We start from the raw sequence: 22,788 nt of genomic DNA, 5'->3' as shown, positions 1-22,788 counted from the left end.
AATGCTGATAGAGGGTCCGTTTTAGTGAGTAGGCATAGAATCAGGTAACTCCTGGCAGGCTTGGTGCGAAGGTGGCTGGGGGGTTCCAGGCATGTGCTGAGTGCCTTATGATGCCCAGGCATGCAGGCTGTAGGCTCAGACCTCTGTTGGCTGGCCATGAAACCTGTGCAAGGTGCTCCAAGCCTCAGTTGCCTCCTGTGTAAACAGGAATAATGCGCAGGAGGATCCTTTCCACAGGGCTGCTAGGATTTAATCAGAAAACGTGTGAAAAGTACTTAGCATGATGCCTGGAACTTAGTAAGGTTCAATGTTGTGTTAATAATACCAATAGCGTCTTGGGCGCCTGGGTGGCTCAGTCGGTTAAGCGTCTGACATCGGCTTAGGTCATGATCTCACGGTTCATGGGTTCGAGTCCCACATCGGGCTCTGTGCTGACGGCTCAGCCTGGAGCCTGCTTCAGATTGTGTGTCCCTTTCTCTCTGCCCCTCCCCGCTCATGCTCACTCTCTCTCTCTCTCAAAAATAAATAAACATTAAAAATTAAAAAAAATAATATACCAATAGTGTCTTAAGTCATCATCAAAGCATCGAGGTAGATGGAGACAGGAAATTCTCCAGATGTGGTGCTCAGGGATTCACTGGTCTTTGAAGCATGTTCTTGAATGACGTCATCCTTGGATAACCTTACCCACCTCTGATCATACCCTGCTTCTGTCAACACTGGTCCAGGGCCATGTATGATACATGGAGGCAAAGGGAGGTAATTTGAGAAAAATAAGATAAGAATAGGCAGGAGAGACAGTAATTTCCTGGAGTGTAGAAACAGCATAGCACTGTGGTTAAGAACGCAGTTCTGCCTTTTTACTGGCTCTGTGACCCCGAGCAGGTCACTTACCCCATCTGGCCTTCTATCTAGGAGAGCTCATGAGGTGAGGCCATCAAGGCAACTTTACTTTTGACGCATCTTAGCTCTTTCAAATTTCAGTGGGGTACATCCTTGTCCTGGCCGTGCATGAAAACTTCAGGCAGGCACCATGACTTTGCTTTTCATGCCTAATTTTTTAATTAAAGTCCTATGATTTCTAGGTCACAGATTAGTCTCATTTCCCAAATCAGAGTGTCGTGTCCAGTATGTTAATCAACACTTCAAACTTTATTTAAAAATAAGCCTCCTCTCCTCTTCCTCCACCTGAGGCCCACCATAATGGGCCGCTGGCCTTCAGGAAGAAGGAAATAGACACTGTCTTCCCCCAAAATGTACACACAAGAGGTTGGAAGAGAGAAGATGTAAGGCAAAATGAGGGTGGGTGGGTGGGTGGAGTACCTACTTGACTACTAGAACCCAAAGATGGTGTCGTCCCCTCTCGGTATGCTCAAGTATCATATGGGGTAATGGGCGGGTGCTGGACAGTCCCCAGCATTGACAGGGTAACTCACACCAGGGACTCACTAACACTCCTCCGAGTCTGATGATCCGCCTCCAGCCTCTGTCTGATGAGGGCTCAAGGCCCTTCTAGGCCGCCCTGCGAGACACTCTCTAAGGTGACCCATTAGGCAGCTTGCTCACGTGAGGCCGCAGGAAAACATGTACAGTCTTCGCCAGAATGAGCGTTGGGCTCATAAACTTCCTGGCCACGTCTCTCACCCTCTGGACTTCTCAGAAGTGAGTCAGGCACGGTTCCCTTTGTCTCCATCTCTGCAGCAACAGGGTGGCTCATCAGACTCTCCATAGTATCTCAAAGAAGCCACTCTCCCCAGGCTTGAGATGCACAAATAGGTTAAACACCCCCACCTTGCTCACATACGTGTGTGTGTGTGTGTGTGTGTGTGTGTGTGTGTGTTGGGAGGTGGGTGACAGCATGGTGTTTGTAAAAAAAAAAGTAGTAAAATCCTCTCTTCATACCTATTGAGTCTTTTACATCTTCTTTGTGGTTTAGGGGTTTGTGAATGAGGGATTAGTATTTGAAACTGGTTGTCGAGTCTTTGCTGGGAAAAACCTACATCCACACCTGGCCACTCGCTTTGCAATTTCTGTTCAAATCTCCGAGTCTTGCCGGAACCTCCTAACTTACCATCCTATTATGTGTCAAGTGGGGATCTCATTCGTAGCTGCCCTGTAGGGTTTTTTTTAGGAGATGCAGCCACATAAATGCTCAGTGCCAAGCGCTGAGCGGAGTGCCCGACGCTTAGAAAGAGCTCAGCTACGTGCTGATGGTCTTGGCTCTGAACCCCCTCGCCGAGCTGAGCTTGTGCGTTCAATGCATGTTAATGATGACTTGTAAATAACTATCTCAAGGCAGAATAGGCTAAGGGCTAAGTAAGCACCTAAGTTCCATACTGTGGTAACCAAGCAAAGCGGTAGGTAATTCTGACGGATACTGTGGGGGAGGCCTCAGCAGAGTGTTTGGGATTTCAGTAAACAGAGAAAGGAGCCATTGTGCAAGTGCACGGAAGCAGGCTGGTACGTGTTTCTGGAAGATTCCAACAGGGCGAGGAAAGAGCTATCACTTGTGGGTGGGGTTGGGCTGTTGGTTTGGCCAAATCATGCTTTATTAGGGGCCGGCTGGCTCGGTTAGGGACTCTGTCAGCTGCACATGATAGGAAATCAGCCTTGACTGGCTTACAACAGCAGAGGGGAGATACTGGCTCCTGAAAGCTCAAGGCTGAAGGGCTGGTCCACCTTTAAGTGCAGCTGGACTCAGGGTTCGAAGACCATCACCAGGACCTGTTTTTCTCAGCGCTGATTTCGTTCTCAGCCACGTTCCTCCTGGAGCGGCCAGATGGCTGTGGCCCTTGCGAGGTGCCCACCTCCCGTGCCAATCCACAGGGAAGGTCCGTGTGTCTTGTGCCTAGCATTCCCAGAAGAAGTCCTGAGATTCAGGGTCATTGGCCTGACCTCGATCCCATGCTGACAGGGAGTTCCGGGCGTGGTCCGGACCCAGGCAATAAAACTGACAGATACAGACTCTGCGCACTTAATTTTGATTCCAGGAGGCTGCTCTTGAGCTCAACTGCCTGACTCCCCATCCTGACTCACCAGCCGTCTGACCTCGAGCAAGGTAATACTCAACCGGTGCCTCACTTTCTTCATCTGTAAAATAGAGATCATCATGGTCCTTAAGTCATAGGGGTTTTTAGAAAGATTAAGTGAGCTGTTGCGATGTTCTAGAACAGTGCTTGGAATGAGCCGGCCAAGTGCCGATTCGGTGATCACTGTTGTCCCTCCGGTGATTTGACTTGGTTGCCCCGTTGCTTGATGTCTCTTCACAGTTGTTCCAGGTCTTTCCACCCCAACTTGTCTGTCACGGTGATGTGATCACTGCACAGCTCAAGCGCACTACCCAGTGAGAGGCAGAGCAAAGCCATAGCAGGCTTGGAACACAGGCTGCCTTGGTCCCTACCAGACAGGTCCCCATGCCTGAGGACAGTCCGTTTAATTCGTAGCTCCAGGTCTGCCATGGAAACCCTAGCCATCTCTGTGTTTGGCAGCATGGGAGAAACCAAGAGGAAAGTCTACCATTTGGTCCCTTCCCTTAGGGAGTTTGCAATCTAATCTAAAAGACCAGAACACTCTGTCAAATACAACCTGAGCCAGGACCCATTCCCCGAGGGAAATGCCAAATTGTCCAGCCAGGGCGCTTATAGAGTGACATCCTTCCTCTCCGGCTCCCTCTCGGTTATAACGTGAATGAGAATTTAGAAAAAAAGAAACGAAGGAGACAGGATCAGGCCAAATCCCAATGTCTGACTCACCTGCTTCGCTCCTGGACCACACTTAACAAGAAAAAGGACAACCCTTTTTCACGTAGTACCAGCGGGGTAACCTGAGAACATCCATTTAGCGCATCTGTCCCTGTGAAAAGGACCTTTCAGTGACACTGAGCTGAGTGTATCCTGCCCTATTTATAGGCACTGTTTGTTTAATTTGAGTCCGGTCTCTAAGAATAAATAATGAACTCATCCTGGGGACAAGCCAGAACCGACAACTCTGAGGCGACCCGTAAATCCCTTATTCCTTTCCTTCTGGTTCTAGAAGGGAGTTTAGTTCAAAAGTGAGCCACCTTTTGCTAGCTGGGTGGGGGTGGGCTTGACACCCAGGCATGTTTGGAGATTTGGTTTTATGGAGGTTTTTCATGATGGGTTGGGGGGGAGATTTTTTGGTATTTGATTTGGGGTTGGCGATTGAAGAATGAGGTCTTGGAATCTCTGTCACCTCCGAAGGAGGGACAAAGACCAAATAGCTTGAGCCCTTGGTTGGTTAAATGTCAGATGCAAAACTACCCATTAGGACCCAGATGTCCACTGCAGACCCCAAAAATCAAAGTCAGAACCTCAACGTGCTGGTGACTCAGAAGAACCCACATGTTCTTAATGGAGACAAACTCCTCGAAGGTACCGCTGAGTCTGAAGGGGATGACCCAAATTAAACCATTGGGTTTGATTCAGCACATTTGCATACTATGGCTCTCTGCCCCACCCCACCCCCCATTCTCCCTTTCCAGGAATTTATCCTTAAGAAGGTAACCAGCTTCTTTGGGAAGGGAAAGAACAGTGTCCATTCATTGATTTATTCTTCCACCGTCTGCAGACTCTCTATTCTGTGGTAGATACTATTCTAGGCATGGGAGATGCCTTGATGGAGAGGACAGGGTGGTCAGCCAGTGACGAGGTCTGATTCACTTTGAAAGATCCAGCCTCTTTGCTGTCTTCCAGCTGAGTCAGGCCGGCTGTAACGTGCATTCCCAGCAGACCCCGAGTTCCATTCGCTTTTCCCCCCTCCCATTCAAAAACTGTTTACGAGGCTCACTCTACAAGTTGGGCAAGGGGTTGGTTTACTTACACCACTGGACACGGTAGTGAGGTAATGAGATCATCCCCGCCTTTCAGAAGTTTGGAGTCCAGTGGGGAAGATGAGTCTTACTCAAATTATCACCTAAATATAGATATTATTACAAATGTTGCGGAGCCTAGGAGAACGAAGTTCAGAGTGTCTTGTGAGGGCCTAACAGAGGAATGATGGATCTGTTTGGGTGAGCGGAAAACCATCAACAGCAGAATACTTGAGATGCTCCAGACGGCATGCTGTCTGCGGAGTACAGGAACAACCGAGGTCTGTCTGCCGATGTGCTTTTGAGTTCCCGTTCTCTGGGCTGAGCCATCCACACTCACCGGATCGTCCTGAGGACTGTCACAGACGAACAGATCTCGGTAGCCTCGAGGAGAGTTTGTGTCCATCAAGAACATGTGGGTTCTTCTGAGTCATCAGCACGTTGAGTTTCTGACTTTGATTTTTGGGGTCTGCAGTGGACCAGGCGAGACATTCTTCTTCTTCGGGGACATTCTTCTCTCTCTGCCTCAGTGGAGAAAGGAGGAAACAATTCCACCCCACGCTGTTTCCGTGCTTTTACTTGTGAATGGTGGTGTTGCCACCATACTTAGACACCTGGATGGACAGGTGGCCCCAGGTGCCTCTCTACAGTTTCATGCCCTCAGATGTTCACATGCATTGGCCTAGGAAAGGAGCCATTGGTGCTACCCAGGTCCCGTTCCCTACTAATTAGGGTGCGACTTTGAACGCATCGCTTTTGCTGCCATGTTTTGGTAGGCACCAAGTTAAAGCCAGGACAAATGTAACAAGTTGCCCTGCTCCGGAAACGTTTACAAGGTCATTCAGAAAAGACTTCTCCTTCGTTGACCCAGCAAATATGTATTGAGTCCCTCCACTATGGCGGACACAGAAGCAGGAATTACGAGGGACACACATCAGTAGGACCAGCGCAGTCCCTGCTCTGTGGAGCTTACAGTCTAACAAAGGGGGAGAGATACTCAAGCCATCAAGGAACACAGTAATTTCAGGTAATGGTTTTTACGCCCCAGGTGGATCAGAGAAGGCTTCCAAGAAGGTGTGATGTTCAAGCAGAGTCCTGAATGATGAGATGGGGCCAACTCTGAAAAGATTTAAAGGAATTCTAGATCCTAGAGAAAGAGCAAGTGGAAAGGCTCTGTAGGAATAAGGTGACTGATTGGCTTGTCTAAGGAATGATCGATAAGAAGCCTGGAATGGCTGAATGTGTGGTGAGTGATAGGGAAGCCAGCGTGTTGAGTGTGAGTTTTATTTTGAATGCAGAGGAAGCTGGGGCACCTGGGTGGCTCAGTCAGTTAAGCGTCCAACTTCAGCTCAGGTCATGATCTCACGGTCCGTGAGTTCGAGCCCCACGTCAGGCAGCTTGGAGCCTGGAGCCTGCTTCGGATTCTGTGTCTCCCTCTCTCTGCCCCTCCCCCGCTCATGCTCTGTCTCTCTTTCTGTCAAAAATAAATAAACATTAAAAAAAAAATTTTGAATGCAGAGGAGGACTTTGGCAGGTAAACAGATGACCCTTCAGCCTATACCTCCCCGTCTACCTGGGGGAGAGTCTGTTGCCTTGGTGCAATTTTGGGAATGATGGACCCAGGATTCGTAGAACTCAGAACCTCAGGTAAACGTACAGACAGAAAGAGATGTTGATGTTCGCCTCTTTCTGGATAGGAAAGAACTGTCACGTCTAACCTCAGGGGCCTTCCTGAGTAGGGAAAGATCAAACAAAGTGAATAAAGTGCAGAACAGCCTCCTGCTTGCTGCTCAGCAGATCCATTCCATCACCTTTTGGGTCCAGTGCTTGAAATCTCCTGTGGGAAACCACTGCTTCCCTGTTCTTGGGAATCTGGTTTGGCTTAATCGGATCAATGTGTATTTCACCTTCCTGCCCCATACCAAAATGATTGGCTTGGGGATGGTCATACAACCCAGTCATAGCCAACGAAACACAGGAGGACACTTCTTGGTAACTTGTGGCAAAAAGAAGGTTCCTCTCTCTTCCTTGGGAGCCACCAGTATGAGGATGTGAGGTCTAGACCCACTGCTGCAGCCATTTGTGATCACGGGGGAAGATTCTAGAAGTGCTAAAGATTGTTGGGGAGCACAGAGTGGTGCCCGAGGTTGAAGCCAACACCACAGAACACGGAGCCGAGAGAGGGAGAGAACCGAGTCTTTGGGACGGCACAAAAAACCCCTGGCTCGAACCCTACCCGAAGCCTGACCTTTTGCTAGGCCTTTCGGTGGCCTCAGCCAATTAAACAATCTTTATTATATAACCCCGTGTAAGTAGGGATCTCTGAGTCTTGCACCATAAAGAACCGATCTGATGCAAACCTTAGAATAGGTACCTGACAGTTCCAAGGGCCTCCTCTGCGCCCCGGGGCCTCTAGGAGGAAGTGAGCCTGTTCCAGAACCCAAATAAAAGGTCTCACTTCCCACTTCTCTATTTCAGGGTTTCCATGCCTCCCGTCTCCATAGCGCTGTGACTCTCTTGGAGAGGCGGAGGAACCAGAGAAGGAGAATGGGGCCTGTTTCCAGGCTGCGCTGCCACGCTGAATGGCTGGGGAGGCTGGGGGGCTGGTGGGAGAGGCGGCTCCACGCTTGACATTTCAGGATAGAGATAACAGGGTAAAAATAAACCCCCAAGCGCCTGTAGCCGAGTTCTCGCTTCTCTCCTTCACAGTTCTCATCTCTCTTGGCTTTGGGGCCAGAAAGGTTCCTTTCAGGTCACGCTGGGCCTGTCTCTCCACAGCTCTGGGGTGGGGGGGAGTACAGGGAGTCAGTTTACGCCCGTCCACACCTGCAAGGCCACCTCCGGGAAGTCCAGGGATTCCCTCCATCCTGAAGCCCCCCTTTCGATGTTTGCAAATATTAATCCTCGACATCTTTGTCCTCATCTGATACTCGGGTTGCTGGGTCACATGAGCAAGGCCAGGAGCCGGGGTCTCCATTTCCCAAGAGGCAAGAAGGGCTCGTCGGGAGCCCCACAGCCAATGAGTACTGATGGATGCTGATGGAATCCCAGGGCCCTCTCTGCCTTTCTGTCCTCAACCAGAGGTGCAAAGAGCTGGAGCCCTTTCTGCAGGCCTGTGTGCACCCCATGACTGCTGGGGTTGGGGGCAGATGGAGGCATTCGTGCCACCTGCTCCGTAAGTACCACCCTGTGCTGCCCGACAGCCCCGCCCCTTGGTCCCTTCCCTGTCCCATATCCCCAGAGTCTTGTATGTAGCAGTGAGTCATTTCCTTGTTTACTGTAGAGACACGGCTGGAACGATACGGCGCTGAGTGGCAAGACTTGGTTCTGCCCTGAAGGTTCACAGAGACCCCCTGGACCTCAGTCTTCTCATCTGTAAAATGGTGCCGAAAGCGGACGGCCGTGTAGGACTGTTCCCCGGATGAAATAAGCCGTTTCGTGCAACACACTCAGCCTGTGGCTACTACTTGTTCCTCTGAACTTCGGAGCTTTCATAACTTTTCCTGTGCCCATGTTTGCGTAGGGTGACGATGCCACTCACCTACGTGGGTACGGCAAACCCCTTGGGTTCTTGCTCTCCCAGCGGCCAAGGATTTGCACTGAACCATTGCATCAGTTAAGACTCGTGGTTGCAAGTGACCGAAGCATTGATCCTTACTAGATTACATGAATGGGGAATTCGTTGGCTCCGTGGGGAGCTCTAAAGGCGGCCAAGGGTAGAGGCTGGCTTCAGGCACCACTGGATCCAGGGATGGAACTGATACCATCAGGATCGGGTTTCTCTCTCTCTTCATTTCTCACCGCCCCCCTTCCCTCGTTGTTGGCTCCCTCCCTGTGGTGGCAGAAATGGCTCTAGTCTCATCTTCTCAGGATCAAGGCCAGTGGGAAAGAGCCAGCCAGCCCCAGAATTCCCAGCAAGAGTCTCCATGCATCTCTCTGCCCTTCCCGGAGCCCATCCATCGCTGTGGCCAGAAGAATGGGATGCCCAGGGGAAGCCAGGCTCAGATGGCATGCCAGCCCTAAAGCCACCGGTAGGTCTGCTCTGGTCAAACCCCAGATCCAAGAGGACAGATTGGTGGTTGTCCAGAGGGAAATCAGGTATGGCAGCCACCCACACTCTATGGCCGTGTGTCCCCAAGTGGACCTTGAGGAGCTGACTTCTCGAATCTCAAGAAACAGAATGGGCTACGAGTGGGTGCCAAGCCAGGCTGAGTGGCTCCGAAAAAAATTAAAAAATCCCATCTGAGCCTCCTTGGGGGGCCAGCTGCTGACCATCTCGACCAGCTGACCTTGAACGGGATCCTTCCCTCAACTTGACCCACAGCCTGCCAGGGGGAAAGCTGGCCTCCTGGATCGAGGGGCTGACAGGCTGGAGACTTTTCCAAAGCGTTTGTCATTCCGCAGGGTCCAGCAACCACTTTGATTATTAGTTACTAATTATTTGTCTTTCCTGTAAAAAGGAACCAGCCTTTAGTGCAAAGTCCCCCTCCCCCACCGCCCCCAGGGCTCACAAAAAAATAATCACAATGGGGGCGCCTTGGGTGGCGCAGTCTGCTAAGGGTCAGACTTCAGCTCAGGTCATGGTCTGGTGGTTTGTGGGTTCCAGCATCGGGACCTGTGCTGACAGCTCAGAGCCTGGAGCCTGCTTCGGATTCTGTGTCTCCCTCTCTCTGCCTCTGCTCCGTTAGAGCTCGCTCGTGCTCTCTCTCTCTCTCTCAAAAATAAATAAACCTTAAAAAAATTTTTTTTTAAATAATCACAACGAAAAGCAGCCCTAGTAAATTGCAGGTAGTCGCTCTTACTTGTTCTCAGCCTGGGGATTGCCGTTTGCCCCAGTCAGAAGGAAGGTTAGCAAGTTTCCGGGAATGTTAAGGACAGACCCAGCCCCAGCTTGAGACTTGATGGACTCAAGACAAGTAACACCAATTAGAAAGGGAGTAACTTCCCACCAGGCCAGTCGGGGTGTTTAGCGCTAGCGAACTGCCTTTTGCATTTGTTGTCTGCACCATCTAGAGGCCTGTCACGTGCCGCAAGCCGGTGGCGTGTGGGTCACACACTTCGCCTGCGAGAACACGGTTCATGCAGTTAAACCCTGCGACCACAAAGACACCCTAGCCGCTTCCCTCTCGCCTGTCCTCTCCAAGCCTGCCGCAGAGATGGAAAAGAAACGGAGAAAGACTCCTTTTTAAATAATTATGGTCATTATGTATGCATTTCCAGGGGGCGATTCTGGGAATTATTCCTAAAAGGCTGCAAAGAATTTCTTCTTTTGATCTCGATTCTGAGCCGGAGAAAACCAAATTAAAAAAGCAAAGCAACTGAGAATTCTCAGTGGGGAGGAAGCTGGGGGGGGGGGGGGGGGCTGCCAGCAGGGTCCTGGGGCAGAAGAAAGGGAAGGGAGAATCCCCAGCACCTTCCAGAGAGGAGGCTGAGGTTGCATCGCTGGTGGTGTTTCCTGCGAGGCTGGCTTCCTTCCCTTCCTTCCAGGGCCCAGAGGAGAGGTCCCCTTGGAGTTGCTGAGAGCCTGGTGGCCGCAGACACGTGGCGGGCCAGCCTGCCCCAGCGATGGCCCTGAATTGCGGGGAGCCTCCCCCCCCCCCCCGACTTCTAACCCGCGTTCTGAGCCGCCACAACAAGATCCGCCAGTGTAGGCGGCAGGCAGCTCTGGGGGAAAAAAAAAAACCCTCCCTTTGAGGCGCAGGGAGAAATGGTCCTGTCACTTCCCTAAATCTTCTCCTGCCGTTGCTAAGCAGCACGCCTCTGCCCCTCCACTTCCCTCTGCTCCCTGTCTGCTCTCTCCACCCTCCACCCCCTCACGCCCTCGCTCGCTCGCAGTGCGCTTCCCGGCCTGGTTCCCAACGCCCAGAAGAGTCCCGAGCCCGTTGGCTCCTGGGGCCACAGCAGGCCAGTGGCGGGGGCCTCGCAGCCCCTCTGCAGATCAGGCCCTTCCGTCCTGGCAGGAAAGACCTTGCGGAGCCGCTCTGGCTCCTCCCCACCCCCACCCCCATCGCAGAGCTGAGGTCGGCCTTCCCTCCCCCCCCCCTTCCTATTTTCCTTCCTTCCTCCCTCTCTGTGTTCCTCCCTCCTCCCCATCTTCCCCCCACAAATAACACTGAACACTTAGCCGGCACCAGGAGGCCTCGGGGAGCAGCTAGGCTCCTCAAGAGGCCACGGGAGCACCTCCGGGAGCACCGAGAGTCGGGCCCCTGAAAGTGCGCCTCTGCCCCCACGCCTGAGTGAGGGCTGTAGATTTTGTGGAGTGTGTCGCAGGAGCATTAAAGGGGGGGGGGGAGTTTGCCGCTTCCCTGCCCAACATGCCTTGACCTTCTCCACCCAGCCCCGGGTCCCCCCTCTGATGCTCTCCTAACTGCCTCTCGGGGGCGCTCTCTGCTTCTTCCACCTAGTCCCCGCCTCTCCCCCCACCCCCCACCTCTCCCCTGTCTGGGTTTCGCGCAGCTTTCCAGCTTTGCTTTTCCAGCTTTTGACTTCAAATTTGCAGCAAGTGTTGGGTGCTGCCACCAGGCTCTTATCGCCATCACCCATCAGGAGAGGTCATCCAATGTTCTGGACCCAGCCTGGGCCTCCAGTGTGCATGCGGGGGCGGGGGGGGGGGGGGGGGGGTTGCCTGCGGCCGCCGGCACAGGCAATCCAATGTCATTTAAGGCTGGATTCGAAGTATAAAGACACACACATGGTAACCCTAAAAATGATCGATTTAATAAATCGATCAGTCCTCTGCTGGGGAGCGTGGGGGGGACGATTTCAAGGAAGTGCTATACTCAGGCGTGGGAGGTGAGGAGGCCTGCAGGCGTGGGAGGTGAGGAGGCCTGCACTGGTGTGACCCATCCTCCTGACTTGCCAGGGACTGAGGGGGTCCCCGGAGGGGACAAATTGGCCGCCCTAGCCTGTGATGCTTTATTATTATTATTTTTAATATTTATTCATTTTTGAGAGAGAGAGAGCACGAGAGAGGGAGGGGCAGAGAAAGGGGAACAGAGGATCCCAATGTAGTTTGAGCCCCACTGCAGGGCTCGAACTCCTGAACCATCATCACCACCTGGGCCGAAGTCTGCCGCTCAACCGACTGAGCCACCCAGGCGCCCCTGTGATGCTTTATCTTTTAAGGACGGGTGTGGGTACATGGGACTTTGCTCCATTACTTCTGTATCCTTTTGTAGACTTAGAACATTTCACTGAGAAGAGAGAGACAATCTCTCCCAAGAGGTGTGTTCTCTGGGGGCCCCCAAGAGAAAGTCACTGTGTGGGGAGACGAGAAAAGACTTGTAGGAGGCACTATTCGAGGTGAAGCTGGAAGTGGAAGTGAGAATCCCTCCAGCTCTCACCACTCAGTTTTGGAATTATTTTCCTGCCCCTCTGCGTGCCTTGCTAAGCTGCAGGCTTCGGGAGAAGGAGGACCGAATGGCAGGGCCCATTTTACGTGTCAGCCTCAGCGCGCGCAGATATTTGGTTCAGCGTTGGACCTGGGGAGTCCGTGAGGGTGTTTCTGGATGCGATTAACGTGCGCCTGGGTAGACTGAGTACAGCAGATGGGACAAAAGGCTGAATAAGAAAGGATGCTTCCCCTCTGCCTGCCTGTCTTAGAGCTGTGACATCCGTCTTCTGCCTTCAATCTCAGACTTGAACTTGCACCATCGGCGCTCCTGAGACTCAGCCCTGCAGACTCAGACTAGAAATATCAGCTCTCCTGAGGCTCCAGGTTGCCTCCCACAGATCTTGGACTTCTCAGCCTCTATAATCACATGAGCCATTGCCTTATGATTAGTATCTATCGACTGATCAATCAATCGATCGATCATCTATTCTATTGGGTCTGTTTCAGTGGAGAACCCAGACTCATACCCTGGGTCTGATACTTCCGTCCCCAGTACGTAGCCCAGACATGCATACCAGGTGCTCTGCAGACGTCTGCTGCCCGAGGATACAGATGCAGATCCCGGCAACTGCACGAGGCGTGGACCCGTGTTGGCATCTGGCTCGTTTGGTGAGCAGGCAGAGACTGGTGTGGCCCATGAGCCGAGAGGTAGGGGTGAGGGAGGGAGGGAACGGAGGGGTGAGCAGGAACAAGGCTGGAAAGGCAGACAGAGGTCAGGTCACCTACTGCCCCCAAGCTGTGCTACGGGAGCCTTGGCCCAGAGACGAGAGTGGGAAACTCAAAAGCGGGCGGGTGCCAGCTGGTCGTGCGAGGAGGAAGGGAGGCTTGGCTGTAAGGCCAGGGGGACGAGTGGAAGCCGTTCCCCGAGGAACACATGCCTGGAGAGGTGTTGTGCTCAGCTGCAGCCAGCTGTGGCCACACAGGATCAGGGCTCCACGTCTCAAGAGAAGCTAGGAAAGTCAGCTTTCGTGCAAAACTTCGAGATTTTTAAAAAACTCAAGGCAGGCCAAGCAAAACCCCATCTGTGGGCCTCCAGTCCCTGGAGGGGAGCCAAGTAGGGTTTCCAAACAGGCCTATGACACAGTCCCATTTGAGTTTTGGACGAATGGCTTCAGTGACAGACTGAACAGGAAGAAGGCAGTGGCTGTGGGCAGCACGTTGCAGCTCCCCAAAGGCCTTCAGAGAAACCCAAGGGCTCGATGGCGGCCCCGGCCCTAACTTCCAGAGGACCCTTATTTGAGTGGGTGGGAGAGTGGGCCAGCTGGACCCCAGACACATGCTGGGGAGTGGGGAGAATGGACTATCACTTTTCCCTTAGTTCCCAAAGCCACCCAGGCCATTGCGTCCACGCCCACCCTGGGCCGCAAAGACCACGGGTTACTAAGGGTCAGTCCCTGGACAGATGTGGCCACAGGCCATCCCAAAGGACCATGGGAGAAGCTGGAATGACACATCACACTCCAGGCTGGGTTGTGACCCAGGGGATCACACTGGGGTAACTGCAGGTCATCGGAAATGGAGTAAACAGAGGCTGTGCTCTGACCTGCTTGGACCCCTTGGAGGTACCGCAACCAGGCTCTCCCCTCCCCGGCCGGGGCACAACCTCCCTGCTTCCTTTCCATTGGCCACAGATTCTGGACTGCAGCTCCCCTAAAGGAAACCAGCCAAGTCCCAGAGGAAACAGAGGACTAGCCAGCCGTGCAGGGGGGACTGACACTCGGAGGCTGAAGGTGAGAGCCCAAAGCTCGGAGAACGTACTTTCCAGGTTCTGTTCGGTGACTGGAATTTCCTCCGTGGGAGCAATTCCCCAGCAGCTCCTGCATGAAGCCGGAGTCCCCTTCCACCCTGGGCACCTACCAGCACAGACTCAGACTCTCTCTGTCTCCTGGTTTTCCCCCAGGTGCCAGGCTGCCATTGGCAGGGGTGCTGGGGTGCCCTTGGATTTCACCTGCCAAGGGCCCAGGGCCGAGGTGTCCAAACTTCCAGTCTCCAAGAACGGCTGAGCGAACCCGCCCAGCTGTATGGGGGAAAGCTACAGACAGATATACGCACCTTCAGTCTCTTCCCTCTGCCCTTGGGGCTGCCCTGCCCTGCCCTGCCAGCCTCCAGGAATTGGTGAACATTAGCTGGGAATACAAAAATGACCCGTGGAGAATGACAGAGCCAACTCACTTACACATTTCCTTGGTTTCAAGAGTAGTGAAGGGAGCTGTCTTCACAGAACTTTTTAAAATCATGAGGACGAGAGGAACAAAGTATGGGATCTTTTTTTTTTAAAGTTTATTTTATTTATTTTGAGATGTGGGGGAAGGGCAGAGGGAGAGGGATGGGGAGAGACAGAATCCCAAGCAGGCTCCGTGCTATCAGCACAGAGCCTAATGCAGGGCTCCATCCCGAGAACCTCTCATGAACCCCGAGGTCATGACCTGAGCCAAGATCAGAGTCGGCGGGGGCCCAGGTGGCTCAGTCAGTTAAGTGGCTGACTTTGGCTCAGGTCATGACCTCGAGGTTTGTGAGTTCGAGCTCCAGTCGGGCTCTGTGCTGACAGCTCGGAGCCTGGAGCCTGCTTCGAATTCTGGGTCTCCCTCTCTCTCTGCCCCCTACCCCCTCACGCTCAGTCTCTCTCTCTCTCAAAAATAAACGTTAAAAAAAGAGTCAGATGCTTAACCGACTGAACCACCCAGGGGCACAGAAAGTGTGGGCTCTTAAAATCAATTCTACTCCGTGAGTTTTGATTGCTGGCCGATCAAAGGAGTCCTGCAAAGGAGTGAAGGATTCAACAGGACAGGGGTCTCCTAGCAAGACTGGTTTGGGGGATGGGAGCGAGCTCAGACAAAAAGCCTTGCCAGTAGCAAGTGGGAAACCAGGAACCAGGTGAGGCTTGTGAATCTAGTCTTCACTAATTATGAGGAGTAGGTGGTATTATTGCCTCCATATTGACAAATAATATTTCATTGTACGGTTATGCAGTAGCCCCGTCTCATCTGTGGTTTTGCCTTCCTCAGTTTCGGTGACCATGGTTGACCGAAGTCCTGAAGCAGATGACCCTCCTTCCGAAGTCTCATCAGGAGGTCAGTGGTAGCATCGCGCTACGTCACAGGGCCTCCGTCACTCACCCGACTCACTTGATCTCATTACGCATGCATTTTCTCATCTCCCATCATCATAAGAAGAAGGGTGAGTGCAGGACAATCAATCAGATATTTTGAGATACAGAAGTTGTGGTGTGTATATAGATATGATGGCATACTTCTCAGCCATAAAAAAGAATGAAGTCTTGCCACGGGGGACACCGTGGATGGACCTAGAGGGCATTATGCAAAGTAAGATAAGTCAGACAGAGAAACACATGTACCATATCATTTCCCTTATATGTGGAATCTGAAAAACAAAATAAAAACAACAAACAAAAAGCAAAAACATACATGCATAAATACAGAGAACAAACTGGTGGTTGCCAGAAGGGAGGGAAGGGGGGTTAGATGGGCAAAATAAGTGAAGGGGAGTGAGAAATGGGTGAAGGTACGGGGTGGAATGAACAAGGCACAGAGATTAAAGGTACCGCATAAGAAAAATAATCAATGACACTATAATGGTGTTGAATGGTGACGAATGGTACCCACACTTGGGGTGAACACAGCATGAAGTACAGAGTTGTCAAATCAGTGTGTTGTATGCCTGAAACTAATAGGCATATAGTTGACATTGCGTGTCAACTACATTTCAATTAAAAAAAGAAAGAGAGGGATACAGGGGCGTGTGGGTGGCTCAGTCAGTCGAGTGTCCAACTTGATGTCGGCTCAAGTTGTGACCTCTCAGTCTTGGGATCGAGCCCCATGTCGGGCTCCATGTTAAGCATGGAGCCTGCTTAGGATTCTCTCTCTCCCTCTCTTTCTGCCCTCTCCCCTGCTCATGCTCTGTCTCTCTCAAAATAAGTAAAAGTTTAAAAAAAAGAGAGACACAAAAAAGAGACATTTAGAGAGAAAGAGACTACATTCACCTACCTTTTAGTACAGTATATTGTTATAATTATAATAGTTTATTATTAGTTATCATTGTTAAACTCTTACTTGGCCTAATTTATAAATTTAGTATAAATGTATACTTTATCATAGGTATGTATGTATAGGAAAAACTATATAACACCTAGAGACTTCGGGACTATCCTCAGTTTCAGGCATCTGCTGGGGGCCTTGGAACCTATCCCCGCCAATTAGGGGTATCTACTGTACCACATTTTACTTACTCGGATTTCAGTTCATAAGACTTTTGGGTGGTTTCCACTTTTTAGCTATTATGAATAGCGTTGCTATGAACATTCATGTAGAAGTTTTTGTGTGGACATGTTCTTTTTCTCTTCTATATACCTAGGAGTGGAATTGCTGAGTCATGGGGGAGCTCTAGGCCTAGCTTTTTGAGAAACTGCCAAACTGTTTTCAAACGCAGCTGCAATGCTTTGCATTTCCACCACAACATGTGAGGGTTCCTATTTCTCTGAACCCTCACCAATACCTGTTATTATCTTATCTTTTTTATTCTGACCGCCCTCAGGGGTATGAGGTGGTATCTCATTGTGGTTTTGGTTCGCATTTCCTTGGTAGTTAATGATGGTCAACATCTCTTCATGTGTTTATTGGCCATTTGTTTATCTTCTTTGGAGAAATGTCTATCCAGATCCTTTGTCTGTTTTTTAATTGGGTTATTTCTTTTCATAATTGATTTGTGGGGTACCTGGGTGGCTCAGTTGATTAAGCATCCGACTTCAGCTCAGGTCATGATCCCACAGTCCGTGAATTTGAGCCCCACGTCAGGCTCTGTGCTGACAGCTCAGAGCCTAGAGCTTGCTTCAGATTCTGTGTCTCCTTCTCTCTCTGTCCCTCCCCTGCTTGGTCTCTCTCTCTCTCTCTCTCTCTCTCTCTCTCTCTCTCTCAAAAAAATAAATAAATAAACAGTAAAAAATATTAAACAAAAATAATTGAGTTGTAATAGTTCTTTGTATATTCTAGATACAAGTCCTTTAGCAGATATATGATTTTTGCCATTCTGTGGATTATCTTCACTAGTTTTTCATTTTGATAAGGTCCAACTTATCCATTTTTTTTCATTGATGTTGTTGCTTGTGCTTTGGTTGTTATATCTGAGACCCTATTGCCTAATCCAAGGTCATGAACATTTACCCCTATGTTTTCTTCTCCTTTTTAAATGTGTCTTTATTTCTTTTGAGGGAGAGAAAGTACACACACTTGCATGAGCTGGGGAGGGGCAGAGGAAGAGGGGGAGAGAGAGAGAGAATCCCAAGCAGGCTCCTTACTGTCAGCGCAAAGCCCAATTCAGGGCTCGATCCCATGAACCATTAGATCATGACCTGAGCCAAAATCAAGAGTTGGACACATAACCAACTGAGCTGCCCATGTGCCTCAACCCCTCTGTTTTCTTCTGAGAGTTTTATAAGCTTAGCTTTTAAATTTAGTCTTTGATCCGTTTTGAATTAATTTATTTATGATGTGAGTAAAGGGTCCACATTCATTCTCTCAAATGTGGCTATCCAGTTGTCCCACTACCACTTGTAGAACGAATTGTCTTGGGTCCCTTGTCAAAAATCAATTGACCATAAATTGTGAGGGTTTATTTCTACATTCTCAATTCATTCTATTGGTTGGCCTATGTGTCTGTTCTTGTACCAGTTCCACACTTTCCTGTTACTGCCGCTTTGTAGTAACTTTTGATATCAGGAAGTGTGAGTCCTCCAACTTTGTTCTTTTTTTTTTCAAGATTATTTTTACTATTTCAGGTCCTTGAATTTCCATATGAAGTTTAGGATCAGCTTGTCAATTTCCGCAAAAATGTTTCTGGTATTTTGATATGGATTTCATTGAATCTGTAGATCAATTCAAGGAGTGTTGCCATCTTAACAGTATTAAATCTTGCAATCTATGAACATGGATGTCTTTCCATTTATTTAGGTCTTCTGTAATTTTTTGTGACAGCATTTTGTAGTTTCCAGTTCAAAAGTCTTGTGTTTCTTTGGTTAGACTTACTCCTCAGTATTTATTCTTTTTGATGTTGTGGTAATAAAATTATTTTCTTAACTTCATTCTTGATTTGCTCATTGTCAATATGTAGAAGAAATACAGCTACTTTTTGTATATTGATCTCATATTCTGCAACACTTCTGAATTTATTTAGAAGTTCTATGTATTTGGGTGGACTCTTTAGCATGTTCTATGTACAAGATTACATTATCTGGAAATGAGGATAGTTTTACTTCTCCCTTTCCGATCTGGATGCCTTTTTTTTTTTTTTTTTTCTTGCCTAATTGTCTAGGATAGAATCTCCAGTAATATTGAATAGATGTGGCAAGAGTAGGCATCCTTGTCTTGTTACTGATCTTAGGGGGACTGAAGACTGATCTTCAGTCTTTCACCATCATGTATGATGTCAGCTCTGGGTTTTTCATAGATGACCTTTATCTGGTTGAGAAAATCCCCTCTTATTCCTAATATATTGGGTGTTTTGTTTGTGAAGCATGTGATTTCCTTTTCCCTCTCAACCTTGTGAGATTGATCCACGTGTCACTATAGATTGTAATACCTACTTTTACTGAAGATTTCTTAGGGTAGCTGGAAAAGCTTAAGTCATGCTTACCCGTCTCTTTTAGGTACATCTTCCTTATCTCTCTCACACCACTCCCCAAATGCCCCTGCCACAACTCCCTCCCCCCAGGCAAACTCTCTCCCCTCTCATCCAGTTTCAAAACCAACACAAAAACTGTCTTCCTTTTCATCCCACTGGGGACAATTATAGGACAGTGGGAGTTCCATGGAAGAATCTCTTTGCTGTGCTTGGTGGGAGGGAGGTAGATCAGCAAAATCTTCCTGAAAGAGGGTGAATTTGAGCCTAGATTAGAATGATGGGTAAGATGTTGCCAAGGAAAGGAGGAAATCGGTTGAGCAAATGCATCTTTTGGGATAGGTTGTGCTCTATCATTAAATGAAACTGAATGCAGCCCCTAACAAGGTCTAGGCAGCTTAGACTCCATTGTTATTACAAGGATCTTCTGCTTCTGTGATAATTGCATCCGTGGGTCTATAGAATCAATATGCTTTCTGGTCTTCAGAGTTACCCTGTCTGATATGGTGGCTGGTCACATGCAGCTATTTTAATGTATATTCATTAAAATGAAATGGCATGAGGGGCACCTGGGTGGCTTAGTTGGTTGAGTGTCTGACTTCGACTCTGGTCGTGATCTCACCGTCCATGAGTTTGAGCCCCGCATCGCTCTCTGTGCTGACAACTCAGAGCCTGGAGCCTGCTTCAGATTCTGTGTCTCCTTCTCTCTCTGCCCCTACCCTGCTCGCACTTTGTCTCTCTCTCAAAGATAAATAAACATTAAAAAAATTTTTTTTTTCAAAATGAAATGGCATGAAAAGTTTAGTTTCTCATTTGCACTAGATTCATCTGTAGTGATCAACAGCTACATGTGGTTAGTGTTTATCAGAAGGGATGCCACGGCTATAGACATTTCCACCCTCTTTCAGAAGGGTCTATTGGGCAGCACTGATCTAGCCTTGGAGAGAGAGAAGATGTAATTGAAGAAGACGGCTGAGGAGTTTGAGCCAGACCCATGAACCCCGGGCGTAAGGTAAAGGCAGCTGAGCCTGGAGATTAGTAGGTTGGGTGCCACTTTCAACTCTGCCACCCCTAATTCTGGACAAATCACTCTCCCTCTGTGGTTTTCTCCTTGCTACGAAGATGAAATTGTCAGGCAATGCAATCCCGTGAGCCCATCCAGTGATTTATAGATTCTGGGATTGTTTGGCAGAAAGGGATTTATTAAGCTATTTCTTCCAGATGTAGAGAAAAGAGCCCTGGACTCAAAGAGGGAGCAGGTGTTTCTGGTACTACCCACTGGATCAGGATGTGCTAACCATCTAACCTTTCTGAACCCTATTTCTCTATTTGCGAAGGGGGATTATTTAGTTCATACTAAAAAGGGTGTAAAGGAAAGCGCTTAAAGAAGGAACCACGGATAGCAGGACACCAGTAAATCAGATAAAGTGGGAAGGGTAAAGCAAACAAAGCTAAGTGGGGTTATTCATGCTAAGATTCCTCAGAGCCTTTAATATATGAATGTGTCCTATGAATCTCTGAGCATTTCCCAAACTGATATGACCACAGAATTCCATTTTGTTCCATCTCCCAAGGAATGCTCACAGGCCTTAGTTACTGTTGACACAGAGCACACTTGGGAATCGCCATTCATAAGGATGGAGCGCCTTCCTTGGCCGCAGCTTGTATTGATGGCTGTCACCCAGAGTTGCCCCTGAGAAATGTGTGACCTAAGGAAGAAGTTGAACGACCAGGGTTGGATGACATCATAGGGATTGCTTACAGTTGGGGCAGCCGTATGAGAAAACCAAAGAGAGGCAGGAGGGGAGATCTGGTGAACGCGCAGAGTGGCAGAGGGAAGGCACCGTTACTGAATGCAGATGTAAACTACGTGCCGTTGACATTGTGTGTGGCATTATCTTGGCAGTCCCATATGCATCATTTCCCATTTTCCAAGCAACTCCAGGCAAGTGGTGTCATGCCCTTTTCACAGATGAGGAAAGTGAAGCTCAGAGGTTGCATGGCTTATCTGCATTTTGACATGCAGTGAATGATAGAGCTGGAATTTGAACCCGGGGCTGCCTGAGTCAAAAGCCCCAGATCCTAACCCTTCTGCTTCAGGGAGCCTAACATGTAATGGCCCTAGAGTTTTCATCCTGTATGGGATGGGGGAGCAAATGCTCTGTGGTTTGTAAACCTAATGGTGTCATCATCTATCTTTTTGCTTGTATCTGAGTGAACTCTTTCAAATGGAATGATCTTAATCCATTATCCTCCCCCAGGACATCCAGCTTCCCAACATAGATGATTCAAGAGGCCCCCAAAGCAGAGCTAAAGTCAGCCTTTCATCCTGGCCACCCCACATCACTGACTGCCCTAAGAAGCACCAGCACTTAAGAGGCCAGTGTTAAGCCTGGGATTTTTCTTACGCTCCTATCCAGAACCATCTAAGGGAAACGCAGAGGGCTTGGCTGGTAGGATGGGAGCCTGGGTTCTTAGGCAAGGCTGAGGGGGCCTGGCGTGGAGCATCGACCTCTATGGGTGTAGCGAGTCTGATGGTAGATTGTGCAATCTCCATTTTGGGGCCTGGATATTGATCAATTGCGATCAAAAGCCATTGTACTGATTTATATTTTAAAAGATCTAACTTCTTTAGGGCATCGAGCCTTTGCCTCTGCAGAGATCCAGCCAAACAACAAATAGAAACTCTCATGTCATGTCACTAGGACTTCAGCATTTAAAAACAGGATGGCAGGTTGGGGCCCTTCAAGGAGAGAAGAGGGGAAAACATTGTAAAAAGCATGTACTTGTGACCATTTTGGCTGAACTTGAAAACTGTCTTCATTTGCAGTTAATTAGATTAACTCAGCTGTGATTACAAATGGAATCTCTTGCTCTAGCAACAACCAACGTTTGTTGGACATGTGTTGTAATCTTGCCTTTAAATACAACCACATGTATGACATATTTTGTTTTCTCTTGGCCACTGGACTGGAAAACTATTAAGACAACATCTGCTTTGCTTTCCGATTGAATCAGGGGCAAAGAGCAGGTCTCTCTAGTGTCCTTCAGATTATGCCTGGGATATCGAGTTACAGCTGCTAACCACTTTCCCACTCCCTGAGAGTCTGATCCTGAGCGTGAGTTTTCTACTGGAAACTCCGGTCTCACTCACTCAAAGACCAAACTGCCTTCTGATCTTGGCTCCAGTCTGTGAAGCCCCCCCTCGTACATCTCATGCCTCTTCAACCTTCTCCTGTAACCCCTTGTTGGGTCTGTTGGGTTTTTGTAGGTAGTACCCAACCCAATTTGAAATTGTTTTCTTTTCCATTTCGTTGTTTGTCTCCACCAAGGGAAGAGTCTGTCTGGGAGGGCAGGAACCATGTGTATTTTCCTTTCATCCCCATTATTCATCGATGCCCAAGAGCATTTAGTAGGTAACTCAATAGATATCTGTTAAATAAATCACAGTGTTCCCCGACTGGGTGAGGCATGAAGTTAAGTCTGAACCATTTGGTGAGGAAATTGTTGGCTTTGCAATCATTTCAACCCATCTGATAACATCAAAAGTTGCAGTTTGGTGTGAATGTGTGTCCAACATGCTATTCCTCTCCCCACCCTCTCTGCCCCCCTTTTAAAAACCTGCCCATCTATATATCTAATCAGAAAGAACATCTCTGGGCTCAGAGCACAGTTACCAAGGCTAGCTAGGATTCAATAACATTGTTTTGTTTTCTGAGTGTTTAATTTTTTTTTCAAATAATCATCGTGGCTCTCCACTTTAAAAGAAAGTCCTCTTTTAAAAGAAAATTTTAACTTCAGGTGTATTCGTCTTGAGGAAAAATTGTCACAGTGTGGGAGGAACGAACCAAAAGCCTTGAAGGTGCCATCCATATGTTTGAAGTTTTGGACTGAACGGATGTGCGCGTGCTGTAGGGATATCCATGTATAGAGGAAG

The 22,788-nt window shown here is 49.1% G+C and overlaps 1 protein-coding gene across 7 annotated transcripts in view; it reads left to right on the top strand.

Annotated features, from left to right (window-relative positions):
• Positions 1 to 21,155, top strand: part of ERCC4 (ERCC excision repair 4, endonuclease catalytic subunit) — a 73,880-nt gene extending 52,725 nt beyond the window's left edge. For 2 of the 7 annotated variants that reach the window (XM_042971081.1, XM_042971073.1), the window contains 2 exons: positions 2,991 to 3,058; positions 7,307 to 8,910. The gene's annotated coding sequence lies outside the window, so the exon portion shown is untranslated. Of the gene's footprint in view, positions 1 to 2,990; positions 3,059 to 5,699; positions 5,717 to 7,306; positions 8,911 to 15,226; positions 15,485 to 21,112 lie in introns of those variants that run through there. The other 5 variants (XM_042971077.1, XM_042971075.1, XM_042971076.1 and 2 more) reach the window with 5 other exon arrangements.
• Positions 21,156 to 22,788: the final 1,633 nt, after the last annotated feature.

The sequence above is a fragment of the Panthera tigris genome, chromosome E3 (assembly GCF_018350195.1).
Source record: "Panthera tigris isolate Pti1 chromosome E3, P.tigris_Pti1_mat1.1, whole genome shotgun sequence".
NCBI lineage: Eukaryota > Metazoa > Chordata > Mammalia > Carnivora > Felidae > Panthera > Panthera tigris.
The sequence above is the reverse complement of the archived record's forward strand: the minus strand, read 5'-3'. Positions and strand labels throughout refer to the sequence as shown.